This window comes from Musca domestica, unplaced genomic scaffold, assembly GCF_030504385.1.
Source record: "Musca domestica strain aabys unplaced genomic scaffold, Musca_domestica.polishedcontigs.V.1.1 3, whole genome shotgun sequence".
In the NCBI taxonomy this organism is placed as follows: Eukaryota; Metazoa; Arthropoda; class Insecta; order Diptera; family Muscidae; genus Musca; species Musca domestica.
This window is the reverse complement of record NW_026712299.1, coordinates 25,212,637-25,227,504: the sequence shown is the minus strand read 5'-3', so window position 1 is coordinate 25,227,504 and position 14,868 is coordinate 25,212,637. Positions and strand designations below refer to the sequence as shown.

Below are 14,868 nucleotides of genomic sequence, written 5' to 3'. Positions count from 1 at the left end.
GACAAAAAGATATTTAAAAGAAAAAAATTCAAGCTTCTATACCAGGATAATAGGCAAAAAGTCGTCATAAACCTTTTTTTAAAAAAATCAACGCTTCTGAAGCAGGAAGACATTTAGGAAGTCATCAAAAACAATTTTTAAAAATCCACCCTTTTTGGCCAATAAGTAAGCTTGGAAGTCACCGAAAAATAGTTTTTAAAGTATATACTTTTAGGCCTGGAAAAAATATTATTAAGAAATTCACAATTTCTATCCAGGGAAACTGGTACAGGAATTCATTAGAATTAAAAAGAAAACACTATCGTTGACTTTTTAGGGATATTCATTTAAAAGTCCACCATCCTTAGCCAGGAACTAAAAAAATCACGATTTCTGTTTAAAAATATATTTCTTAAAAAATTATGATTCTCAGTCAGGAAGTCCTTGAAAACATTGTTTCAAAACTTACCATTTTTTTGGTATAAAGTTTTTGAAAAAAAGACAATTTCATTCACATTCACAGTTCCACTAAAAATTATTCGAAATTCTACTAAAAATTAGACTTTGTTCGAAGATGGGACATGTTGGCCCGCTGTTTCTGTTCTTTTAACACTTCTGCAACAATTTTTTGTTTTTTTTTTCAGAAATTATACCGTTTACTTTGACAATATTGCATGTTTCGAACTTCATACCAATTGCATTGGCTTGATTTTGATTTACCCCTGAAATGGAGTTCAATGAATTCAATGACACTTACCAGGTCAAAAGAAAATGATTCCCAGAAAATATGAAAGTATCAAATTTCATTGTAAAATTAAACGACAGAATTTTTAATGGGTTAAGGTCGTTATTTATATTCTTCGATGTTTACATAAACTTGAAATCTATTGGAACACTCAACTTAGACTACAATTTGATTGCTACAAATATATATACGTGTGTGTGTGTAACGCACAAATTTAACTCGACAAAAAAGCCGATAAGACGGCCATTGATGCTGTCTAGACTTTTGGAATGACATTAAAAATAAAAAAATCGTCGTCTCTAGATATAGATACGACTTTACAATAATGGACATAATGTCATTTACAAAGGAAGATAATTGGCGTTGTATCTAAATTAACGATAACGACATAGAAATGGCTAAACGAATATTTTAACTCGAATTTTTAGAAAATACACAAATATGTCTAGCGACTGTGAAAAATTAATAACAAGTTTATTAAATTCACTTATATAAAAGTCTTGTTTGAAAAAATCGATCAGTAAAGACAAATTTGGGTCGGCATGTTATAAACCTTACTCATATAGTTGGTTTGGGTATAAATATGGCAACGTGACATATTCTGAATCCAGAAATAATTATTCCATGTAAAATACACAAAATGTTAGAAAAAGTAACCATTTCAGGCGAGGCTCGACCCACAGTCATCTATTGCCATGTTTGAATGGGTTCTGGAATTCTAGAAACTTTTAATGGAACATTTTATTTCATTTTTCCAAATGGAGTTTCGTTAAGCTGTTCCTTTTAGCACCACTGGTTCATTTTAGTGTGATTAATGATGATGATATGTGGATGTTCAGCATCTTGTACTATATTGTTCAGGAAACCTACGAGGAAAAGTGAAGAATTAAAGAGATGATGATACAGTATTTATTAATTTTTACTATAAGTTTTGAATATTTTCATCTTATCATATTAATTGTAAATGGGATTATTTAAAGGGACATAGGTAATATTTAAAAAAAAATTAAACCAAAATAAAAAACAGTATAGAAAGGCCAAAAGTCGTGCGGGACCGACTTTATGATACCCTACACCACTTTGCAAATTTACACATACACATAACAATTAAAAGTTTTTATGGGAGAATTCAATCATACACGCCATGATTATAATTATAATTTAAAGTTCAAAGGACTAAATTTGCCGAAGCATTTGTATGTTTTAAATTCGGACTTGTATTCCCCATTTGGTGCAAAATTAATTTGAAATCATATAAAGATATATATGGGAGCTATATCCAAATCTGAACCGATCTCGATAAGATTTGGCAAATATATTACTGAGCTGTATTTGATATATTTCCCTGAATATCGTTGTTACGGAGTGCATATCACGGCTGTGGGTAACAAATACAACAAATCGGAAAAATATATGTGGGAGCTATAGCTATATCTGAACCAAATTTGGCATACTAGCTTCTAGACTCAATTCGGTCGTATGTCCCAAATTCCATCCTATTTGGGCAAATAGTAGACATTTGGTACACAATAAAAGTAAATCGGACGAAGTTATATATGGGAGCTATATCCAAATCTGAACCGATCTCGATAAAATTTAGCAAAGGTATTTCTGAGCTGCATTTGCTATATTTCCTCAAATACTGTTGTTACAGAGTGCATATTACAGCTGCGGAGGACAAAAATAGCAAATCGGATGAACAATATATATGGGAGCAATAGCTATATCTGAACCGATTTCGATCAAATTTGGCATACTTAATTTCAGGCTTAATTTGGTTGTATGTTCCAAATTCCATACTATTCGGGCTGATATTACACGATTGGTGCACAATAAAAGGCAAATCGGTCGAAGATATATATGGGAGCTATATCTAAAATTTTTCCGAGTATCTCCAATTTCAATAGGGTTCGTTCTTGGGCCAAACAAATGTTGTTTGGAAAATTTCATCTCAATCGGATAATAAATGCGACCTGCATTTTGTTCACAAGAATACATGGACAGACGGATGGACGGACGGACTGACATGCATAAAGTGATTCTATGGAGATCCTCAAAAGGAACTGTGGGTCTATCTCGTTTCCTTTTGCCTGTTACAAACAAATGCACAAAGACATAATACCCTGACCACCTTGTGGAGTAGGGTATAAAAACAGTTAAGAAAGACTAAAAGTCGGGCGGCTATATAACACCCTACACCACTATGCATATTTATTATAGCAACCCGTAATAAACTATGAACCTTTTTTGAATGAGTATTATAGCTTCAGAGCAGTTATAATTAGAAATCAACAGGAATTAATATATTGGAAGTATTTCCAACACTGAGTCAATTTCTGCCATATTTGACGGAAGCATTTGTAAAAGCAACTCATTTTTTCAACAACAGAATCCAATTGTGATATCCATATCAAATTTCAGGATATAAGCATTATACCAATATCAAATATCAAATTCAGTGGTACTCAGTTCTTTTCGTATATTTCTTCAGATTTTCATACCTATCCATAGACTGAATTCAGTACTTTTCGTGCAATTATGGTACACATTTCAGACATACCTCCATATGTCCAAGTTACACATGAACAGCGACGCTAATATCAAATTTCCAGATGCCAACAGAGACCTCAATATCAAATTTTCGGATTTTAGCCCTATTCCTTCATCCAATACCAAATCTAGTATCATTTTGTACTTTTTGTGCAAATGCGAAATTTCAAACAAAGATACCATCAGTAATTTAATTTTAGACTTTTATCCGTATCCCTATACCCAATATGAAGTATGACACCATTCAGAACTTTTCGTACAATTATAGTGCACATTTCCGAAACGTCCTCCATATGTCCACGTTACGCATGTACAGCAACCCCAATGCCAAATTTCAAATTGTTATCACTATCTATCCACCCAATATTAAATTGTACCATATATAGTACTATTTAGTACTTTCCGTACACTTGTAGTACACATTTCCAAAACAACTTCTCTATCACAAACCAGCAACCAACATTTTAAATTACCAGCTTCTTCTGTTCACCCTAAACTAAGCTGTTCTAACAGTTCACACACTAAGTACACATTTCCAAAATCACCCTCTTATATAGAACTCACTTTCCAATGTTGATACTCATAACAAATGTCAAGTTTTTTAGCTCTATCATGGTACGATTTTAGAAGTCTTGTACCATTTAAGAATATTTCGTATCTTTAGAATTTGAATTTCCAAAAACCCTTTGGTACGTCTATCCTGCAAATCCATCAGCGACTCTAGATCTAAATTTCAAAAATCTAGCTCATTCCGTTTGTTCAATACAAAGTACAGGGTTGCCCATATTCGACGGACCCATCTGGCAACGCCATAACTTTTGACAGAGATGTCACATCGCTTAATGACATACCGCGTTTGAAGCGTCAGTCCAAGCAGATTTTTACCATGAACCAATACACGCCACGCGAGCGCTCTGAAATAGTTGAAATTTACATTCAACAGAAGAAGTCAATTGTGAAAACTCAACGTGTTTTTAAAACATTAAAAAATGTGAGAAGTGCGCCTTCTAAGAACACCATTAAGCGTTTATACGCAACATTTTCGACTGGTAAGGCTCTTTCTAATCCGAAGAGGCCATATAAAAGTCGACCAAGGCGATCGGCCGAGAATATCGCTGCCGTACGAGCCAGTGTTTAGAGGTCACCAAGAACATCCCAAAAACGCCGTTCTCAGCATTTGGGCACTTTACACCGGATTATTCGCATTGATTTGCATTTGTTCCCGTTCAAAATTCAATTGACGCAAAGAAAGTTGCCTGCGAACAAGCCTCGTCGATTGGAATGGGCCCAAAGAGTCATCGAAAAAAACATGGGTCCGTCGAATATGTGCAACTCTGTATTAGGTTTTCAATACAGTTTAGTATCTTTTTTGAACGATTTTCCAAAACCCAGACTTATCACACCAAGATTAGCTCTAATGCAATTTTCTACCTTCAGCCGTTTTGTCTGGGCGTTTATAGTTGACCAGTCAGTTATTTTTAGAGGGAGTGGATGAATATTGTCCACATTTACCAAAAAAAAAAAAATGGGTACTTCAAGCATTATTTCGATGTTGCACATTTTTCTCATATTAAATGATATGTACCTCGGTAGCCATAAAGCTCTCTAACAAAAAAAATCAATATCCCTAAACAAAACCTAAAGCGTTTACCTGCATTCAAAAAACTTTCACATTTAACATTTTAAAAACAATTGCTGACTTTACAATATTTTATGTTCTCTCTACCATTAATCCGATGCAATGCCATTGGCAAAAATTCCCACATTGATATCCTTGTGACCTGGTTATGTGATTGACATATGAGAACAATGTTGCTTCATTTTGAGGTTATTTGGTATGGATTGAAGGAGAATAGGAATTGAAGAATTCTGTCTTTGATTATTTCTGTTTGGAATGATGTAAATTTAGGTATTTTATGTGATACCATTTTGATGGCATATTCTTTGCAAAATACAGGTATCCAATATAATTGCTAGTTTGTTGACAGAGAAATTCTTTGAACAAAAATGTCTTCATTTTTGATGATGTATTTGTGGAAACATATCAAATGCCAATTAGAGATACCTGCGTGTGTGTATTGAGTGCTAATTGTAGCAAATTAACACATTTGCCCATTGAGGTAGTGTAAATACACACGCCATTAGAGAGAGACAATTTGCAGAAGCATTCGAAATTTCTCTATCGTGATTGGTTGCATCGTGCCTCCCTCACAAATGTTCAAAATTTAGCGTAAAAATAACTTTTTTTCAACAAATTTTTAAGAAAAAAAATTAAATAATTTTGAAGCACCATCCAAACCAGAATTTTCAACTTTTAATTCGGATGCTTTAAAAACTATATTTTTCCAAAGACTATTCAACAACATGAATCCTCCCTAATTTATCTAAATACCAATTAAATTCTCTTATTTTTTCTCAGCACAACATTTAATTCATACATCAGCAAATGTGATGACTTGATATTTGTTGACCTTATTCTTCCCGATGTGAAAACTCAAGTATTCCGGTCAACAACAACAACAACTACAAATTTGATCTGTTATCTTAGCTTAAGTCAGTTTATTTGGATTTTATTTTTGATAGCATAATCTGCAACAATAGTTCTGTGTGTGTTTGTTCCTTACCCCAGAAATTGACAATGACATAGTTATGTCAATACAAACGTAATCCAATAAGGTAATCTGATTACTCAGAGTATTTGCCACAAACTCGAAAATAGGAAAATCAATAAGAACAATAAGGTCACAAAGAAAAACCGATTAAATGACCGTTGTTTGTATTGAATGGGATATAAAATCGAAACAAATACCCAATTATTTTTAGTGGGTTTTACAGTGGTTTTTACCCAAAATTCAGGTGCTCAGCTAGAAGCAAGACGTTTTTGGGAAAGCGTTTGTTTAAAAATGTGCTTGGATATCACTTCTACGAACATAATTTTCAAAATTATTGTACCCTACACTAAAGGTATTACGTCTTTCTTATTATTTAGATATAGCTCCCATATATCTTGAACCGATTTCGGTTAATTGTGCACCAAATGGTCAATATAAGTCCAAGTGACCTGAATTTTGGTACATCTCACCGAATTCAGCCTAGAAGCAAGTACGTTTCAGATATAGCTATAGCTCCCATATATATGTTTCATCCAATATGGGGTTTTAAGTCCCTCACATGCGTAATATGCACTCCACAAGAATGATATTTGCTACCGGACATCAGATACTGCTCAAAAATACCTCTCTGTCAAATTTTATCGAGATCGGTTCAGATTAGGATATACAGGGTTGCCCATATTCGACGGACCCATTTGGCAACGCCATAACTTTTGACAGAGATGTCACATCGCTTAATGACATACCGCGTTTGAAGCGTCAGTCGAAGCAGATTTTTACCATGAATCAATACACGCCACGCAAGGGCTCTGAAATAGTTGTGAAAATTCAACGTGCTTTTAAAACATTAAAAAAATGTGAGAAGTGCGCCTTCTAAGAACACCATTAAGCGTTTATACGAAAAATTTTCGACTGGTAAGGCTCTTTCTAATCCGAAGAGGTCATATAAAAGTCGACTAAGGCGATCGGCCGAGAATATCGCTGCCGTACGAGCCAGCGGTTGGGCATGGCTCGGTCCACTTTACAACGTATTATTCGCATTGATTTGCATTTGTTCCCATACAAAATTCAATTGACGCAAAGAATGTTAGCTGCGGACAAGCCTCGTTTGGAATGGGCCCAAAAAAAACATGGGTCCGTCGAATATGGGCAATCCTGTAGTTCCTATAAATATCAGATTTATTATGCACCCAATGGCTAATATCAGCCCAAATGGAGTGAATTGTGGCAATTACGACTGAATTCATTTGGTGTAAATCGGTTCAGATGTAGCTATAGCTCCCATATATATGTTTTATCCGATTTGGGGTTTAAAGTCCCTCACACGCGTAATATGCATTCCACAACAATGATCTTTGGTACCAGATGTCAGATACAGCTCAGAAGTACCTCTGCCAAATTTTATCCGGATCAGTTCAGATTTGGATACAGCTCCCGATTTAGGGGTTAATTGTGCATCAAATGGCCAATGTCAGTCCAAATTATCTGAATTTTGGCACATCCGACCGAATGCCCGTACAGCAGTCTTGAAGCAAATACCGACAGATGTATACTCTCAGCCAATGTTTGATTATATAAATATATTTTTTGACTTATGTTACGATTATTCAAATTGTGAAACCTCTATGGAGTAGGTTCAGAAGGAATGGACCAATATTGTCCATTCCGTATCGGTCCTAAATAAATATGCGTGAGGTACCAGATATAGTCGGCGGAAGCATTCTCTTTTCATATAGACAAAAATATAGGTTTGGTTGTTTTTTTGATGCTTATTTCGGTTTGCTTTTTCAAATCTTGAACCGCACTTGGGGGAGGTACCAGAAGAAATGGTCCTATCTCTACCATCTTTATAGCAGATCTTCTGTTGATGAAAATATTGAGATGTACCAAGTCTGAATGGACTCGGATGTTAACTTCGAATTTTATGAGCTTCGTGTAAACACAAAAATTTAACCCTTCTGTGGGGGAGGTACCAGAAGAACTAAGCCGATATATCCCATCTTCACACCAGACCTTGGGTTAATAAAAATATTGTAATGTGTATGTATTGAAGAGAATCGGAGGCTAAATTCTGATTTTGTGATCGTTTTTTGTTATTCAAAATTGTGATCCTTTGCGGGAGGAGGTACCAGGAGGAGGTACCAGGATCTCTACCATTTGTATAACAAATTTTTTGTTTACAGAAATATAAAGATGTGCCAAGTTTGAATGGAATCGGATGTTAATTTCGTGTTTTATAAGCTTCATGAATATTCAAAATTTTGACTTATGTGGGAGAGATACCAGAAGGCGTCGACCGATATATTCCATTTCCCTAAATATTGTGATGTGTGTAATTTGAAGACAATCGGACTTTTACATAATATTTTTTAAGATTTATAATTATTCAAAATCTTGGAGATACTTGGTGGAGTGGACCGGTAGTGTCCATTTTCTCACCTAACCTAACCACTAATGCAAATATTTGGATTTCCAAAGTTGGAGCAAAATTGGTTTTTCCTTTCTCTTTCTGTGCAGTAAAATATTTTTTGAACATTTCGACCATTTGTGGGGGTGGTACCAAAAGGAGTCTACAGAAATTGGCCTTCTCTGAACTCTAAATTTGATAATAATAATATTACGATGTAACAAGTTTGGACCAAATCGGATACTCCTTTTGTGAGTTATCGTGAGCACTCGCCAACCAGATAGACTGACGGACATCGCAAGATCGACTCAAAATGTCCTGAAGCAGACCTAGGATTAAAACCGTTTTTTCGATTAGGTACATTTTGGCCGTATCAATTGATACATACCCTCTCTAGCCATATGGCTGAGGGTATAATGATGTTGAATTTTGTAGCACAACTCTAATACAATGCAAAACAAGTCAAGTCCAATATTTCAACTAACAATTAATCAAATATGAAAATCCCTCTGGTACTTCCCTCAAAAAGGCAAAAATCAATTGTGATTGGAACAATCATAAAATAACAAATTATTCCTCAGTTACCTCCAAAGTTGGCCCATTGCAAAATAATTACTACGATTTGATCTGGTATAAAAACGGGTATATCATCTAGTATTGTGGGTATATATCTGTCTAAACACCGGTATTTTAATGATTTTAGCGAAATTCTTCACCGGAATTGTTTCATATTTTGTACTTGAAGTTCGTAACAGATAATACAGGCTATTACAGAAAATTATCCCCCATATAATGGTACCTCCCTATATTCGGTATTTTGAAGATTTTAGCGACATTATTCACCGGTATTATTTCAAATTTGGTATTTGAAGTTCGTAATGGATACTACAGCCTATGACAGAAAATTGTCTGTGCAAGTCCACGTCTTTGTATGGCCCAATATTAGGGTACCTCCCTACATTCGTTATTTTAATGATTTTAGCTACATTATTCACCGAATTCATTTTTCAAGTTTCGTATTTGAATATTGTAATGGCTTATGATAAAAGTTGCCTATGCAGGTCCACGTCGTCGTATAGACCCTAATATAACGGCTACATTGGGCATTTTTAAGATTTAAACAGAATTTTTGACGGATTTTATATTTATGAAAAATGTCAAGTTTGTTCCAAATGGTGGAGGGTATTCAAAGTTCGGCCCGGCCGAACTTAGACCTTTTTTTAATTTAGATGTAGCTCCCATATATATCTTCGTCCGATTTGCCTTGTATTGTGCACCAAACGTGTAATATCAGCCCGAATAGTATGGAATTTTGCACATACAACCAAATTAGCCCTGAAAATAAGTATGCCAAATTTTATCGAAATCGGTTCAGATATAGCTATTGCTCCCATATATATTGTTCATCCGATTTGTTATTTTTGTCCTCCGCAGCCGTAATATGCACTCTGTAACAACAATATTTGGGAAAATATATCAAATGCAGCTCAGAAATACCTTTGCTAAATTTTATCGAGATCGGTTCAGATTTGGATATAGCTCCCATATATAACTTCGACCGATTTACCATTTATTGTGCACCAAACGTCTAATATTTGTCCAAATGGGATGGAATTTGGCACATACGACCGAATTTAGTCTAGAAGCTAGTATGTCAAATTTGGTGAAGGTCGGTTCAGATATAGCTATAGCTCCCATATATACTGTTCATCCGATTTGTTTTATATTTGTTACCCACAGCCGTAATACGCACTCCGTAACAACGATATTTACGGAAATATTTCAAATACGGCTCAGAAATATCTTTGCCAAATTTTATCGAGATTGGTTCAGATTTGCATATAGTTCCCATATATATTTTTATCCGATTTCAAATTAATTTCGCACCAAATGGGCAATACAAGTCCGAATTTAAAAGATACAAATGCTTCCGCACATTTAGTCCTTTGAATTTTAAATTATAATTATAATCATAGCGTGTATGATTGAATTCTCCCATAAAAACTTTTAATTATTAAGTGGAGCTCAACTAAATTAGCAAAGTGGTGTAGGGCATCATAAAATCGGCCCCGCCCGACTTTAGGACTTTCTTTTCTGGTTTTTTTCTATTTATTAAAACCTCAGTTAAAACCACATTATTTTGTTCATGTTTAATCACTAAGCTATTTATTAATATTATGTAGGTAATATTTTGAAAGGTAATTCATAATCATCAGAATTGCATACGAAATTACGTGTAAATTGTATCAAAATGTAACAACAACAAAAAACAGCTTGGCGCCCAATTAAAATTCTATAATGTATTTCCATTCTATCGAAAGCAAAACTATATTGTCCGACCCTTATTTACAACCCTCACATCTCGCCTTTGTTGTGTGTGCATTATAGAGATTCATGTGCAATTATCGCACTCCCTCATAGACTGCCAATAATAGGTATTGAATATGAGCAAAGCTACTAGATTTCTACACTACACCAACTAATTAACATACTGCTATTCTTCCCATTTGGAATCTTAATTTCCCATCAACTTTTCATCATCATCACGAGTTACTCATTTCCATATGCATCGAGCCATACATGCATCCATCCATCCGTTCTTCTTTGCATTCATTCATTCTTTCACTCCGCAACACATACATACATACATACGTTCGTTCGTGATTGCCTGAGGTTTGTTTGTATTCAATGGAGTCTACTTCAATTAACTGGGTAAATATGGAATAATAATGAATGTGGCTTAAAGAGGAAACAGCAACACCAACACCGGCCCAGTCATGCTTTGCCATACGCAACGGACTCAAAAGCACACAGATGAATATGCGGGACTTATATACATTTGGTCAGTTCTATTCACCATCCACATTGCCGGGGGACAACACATTTTTTTCTGTATTTGAATGGTGAGTATGTATGTGTAGGTACGCTTATGTTTGTATTCACAATCTGTGGAAGTGTCAGTTCCATTGTGGTGGAAAAATTCTCTATTTGGCAAGCAAGTGGTCTAAATGCCAATGTTTGAAGAGCCTTGTGAGTTCTTCTTCGTTTCATTTTTTGTGAATTCACACTTTGTGTTCTATGATTGTATGATTGCGGTTGACCTACCTCCCTCCCTCCCATCTGTTTGACACAGGATGGATGGATGCTTGGATGAATGGCAGTGTGGATTGTTTGATCGTCTTAGTGTGTGTGTTTGTGTGCATGTGCGTTTGTGTTCAAATTGAAGAATTTGTATGGGAAGAACAACGATTGCCTTTGTGGCCTACTAACTGCTGAGTAACTTTAACGATGATTGGAATTTAACTACGTTTGTTCTAACTCCAATTACGACATAGTCTGTTTTTTTTTGTCGGTTGTTGGGAATTCTTCTGGAATTAAATCAGATGCAAAACCTATCAATTATTTTGATTTGAACCATTGATTGTTATGGAGTTAATTGTTTGGATTTTTTTCTTTCTTCTTGCACATACAAAAACAGCAAGAAAATACTTCTAAATTGTTATATCAATTATCAAATTCGGCCAAAATACAAAAAAAAAAGTGAAAAAGCTCTAAGTTTGCGCAGGACGAACTTTGAATATCCTCCACCATTTAGAACAAATTTGGCAATTTTCAAAAAATAAAATCCGTTAAAAAGTTCTGTTAAAAACTTAAAAATACCGAATATAGCCGTTATATTAGGGTCTATACATCGACGTGGACCTGCATAGGTAAGTTTTGTCATAAATCATTACATTATTCATATGCTTAACTTGAAAAAAATTCGGTAAATAACGTATCTAAAATACAGGGAGGTACCATTATATGGGGGCTATACCAATACGTGGACCTGCACAGATAACTTTCGGTCAATTTCGAACTTCAAATACTAAACACTAAAATGCCGAATATCAAAAGGTACCGTCATATGGGGGCTATACGAAGACCTGGACCTCCATACACAATTTTCTGTCATAGGCTTTAGTATCCTATGACGGATAGACGGACCGACGGACGGACATCACTAAATCGACATAGAATTTTATGCTGATCAAGAATATATATACTTGGTGGGGTCTAAAATGAATATTTCGTAGTGTTACAAACGGAATGACAAATTTAATATGCCCTCCATACTATGGTGGAGGGCGTAGAAATCAGAAACAATATAAGATTTCCGCCGCTAATTCGTTAAGAATTCGTAAAAAATGGTGGATTCTGAACAAACTTGATTTTCTGGACTTAATCGGAAAATATTCTAGAAAAACAAACAGACAAGGCAACACGTGGTTAATAAGAATAATAATTGTTTTATTCGAAAATGGGAAAAAAATTCAGGCGAATTTCTTGAAATTCCCAAAAATTTAGGATGTTTCATAAGAAATTCAGTTACAAATATAGATATATTTTATGCAGTTTTTTCGAAAACCCGCAGTAAATCCGTTGATTTTAACAAAATGTTGTGTTAAACCGTAGGAAAAGCTCTAAAGCTTGCCAACCATGGTACCATTGACTTTGAACGATAGGGAACACCTACTGGTCAGCTTATTATTCAAAACACCACACTGTGGTACAGGGTCTTTGTGCATTTTTTTAAAACAAAGTACAAGTCGAATTTATTTCCAAATTGAGATGAATTTTCCATTTTTTGGTCCACATTTAGATACAGCTCCCATATATATCTTCGTTCAATTTAAATTTTATTGTGCGCCAAATGTGTAATATTCGTCAAAATCTATATCTATAAAAGAGGAAAATGTTTGTATGTTTGTTTGTTTGTAATTTATGGACTCGAAAACCGCTAAACAGATTTTCCTGAATATTTCCAAGTATACTGCAACATCGCCTGAAAGTAACATAGGCTATATAAATTTATGAAATTCCACTTGGATCTGGAGATATAGCATCAGAATCGGAGGTACCTCCCAAAAATTTAGATTTCATATGCACATATCAATTACAGATACAGTCTCCAAATTTGGAATGCGTAACGGAATTTGCGTAACGGAATTAGGATAAATTTGCCAAATTTTATTGAAATCGGTTCAAATTTGGATATAGCTCCCATATATATTTTCGGCCGATTTCATGTATTTGATGCACAAAACACGATACGTATGTCCGAGTCCTATGAAACTCGGTATGAGTGCCTAAATTTGGTTCACAAATGAATTTTTGAAATTATATTGAAATCGGTTCAGATTTGGATATAGCTCCCATATATATTTTCGGCCGATTTCATATATTTGATACACAAACACGATTCGTATGTCCGAGTCCTATGAAATTCGGTATGAGAGACTAAATTTGGTACAAAAATAAATTTGTCGAATTATATTAAAATCGATTCAGATTTGGATATAGCTCACATATATATTTTCGGCCGATTTTACATATTTGATGCACCCAACGCGATGTGTACGTCCAATTCCAAAGAAATTCGGACAGAGGGAAGAAATCTTGTATCAAAGAAAAAAAATGCCAAATTATATTGAAATCGGCTAAGGTTTCAGAATAGCTACCATATATATATACTTCAGCCGATTTCATATTTGTTATGCATCAAATAACATATATATAACCGATTCCAATGAAATTCAGAATGTGTGGCGGAATTTGGTTACAATAATAAATTTGACAAATTAATTAGAAATCGGTTAAGATTAGGATATATATATATCCAAATACATATTTTCGGTCAATTTCACGTATTTGACGCATTAATTTCAATGAAATATGGAAGGTGTGACGGAATTTGTAGTAAAAGTAAATTTTGTCAAATTAAATTGCAATCGGTTCAGATTGGGATACGATTTTATTAAGAAGCGTTGACCCACAACGCCTTTACGATGGTATTAGGCTAACAGTATAAAACTACACAACAATTAAATTGAGGATACGATTATTACGGGGAAGTATGTTGCTACCACGAATTCTCTAATTGCAACAGAAATGCCACTCAACTTCTAAAGATTGCAGTTTCCTGCACGCTTGGCATTTGCTAATAAATCCGAAGGACAAACCCTTCGTATATGCGGACAAAATTTAGCATGTCCCTGCTTTTCTCATGGTCAGCTGTTCCTGTCATGTTCACGCGTTGGTAGACCGAGCTATTTGTTTATTTACGCATTACAGTATTACGACTTTTTTTATTTTTTATACCCTACACCACATAGTGGTAAGGGTATTATGTCTTTGTGCATTTGTTTGTAACATGGAGAAGGAAACGAGATAGACCCATAGTTACTTTTGAGAACCTTCATAGAATCACTTTCTGAGTCGATTTATGCATGTCAGTCCGTCTGTCCGTCTGTCCATGTATTCTTGTGAACAAAATGCAGGTCGCATTTATTATCCGATTGAGATGAAATTTTCCAAACAATGTATGTTTGGCCCATGGAAGAGCCCTATTGAAATTGGTGAGAATCGGATCAAATTTAGATACGGCTCCCATATATATCTTCATCCGATTACGGGTTAAATGTGCACCAAATGTCCACTATCAGTCCAAATTACCTTAATTTTGGCACACCCAACTGAGTTCGGCCTAGAAGCAAGTATATCAAATTTGGAGAAAATCGTCCGATTTGATCTTT

The 14,868-nt window shown here is 34.8% G+C and overlaps 1 long non-coding RNA gene across 1 annotated transcript in view; it reads right to left on the bottom strand.

The window, feature by feature from the left end:
• Positions 1–1,168: 1,168 nt before the first annotated feature.
• The window catches only part of LOC109613595 (uncharacterized), a 56,960-nt gene continuing 43,260 nt past the window's right edge, over positions 1,169–14,868 (bottom strand). The window contains exon 2 of the long non-coding RNA XR_002195088.2: positions 1,169–1,590. This is a non-coding gene — a long non-coding RNA (uncharacterized LOC109613595). The remainder of the gene's footprint in view (positions 1,591–14,868) is intronic.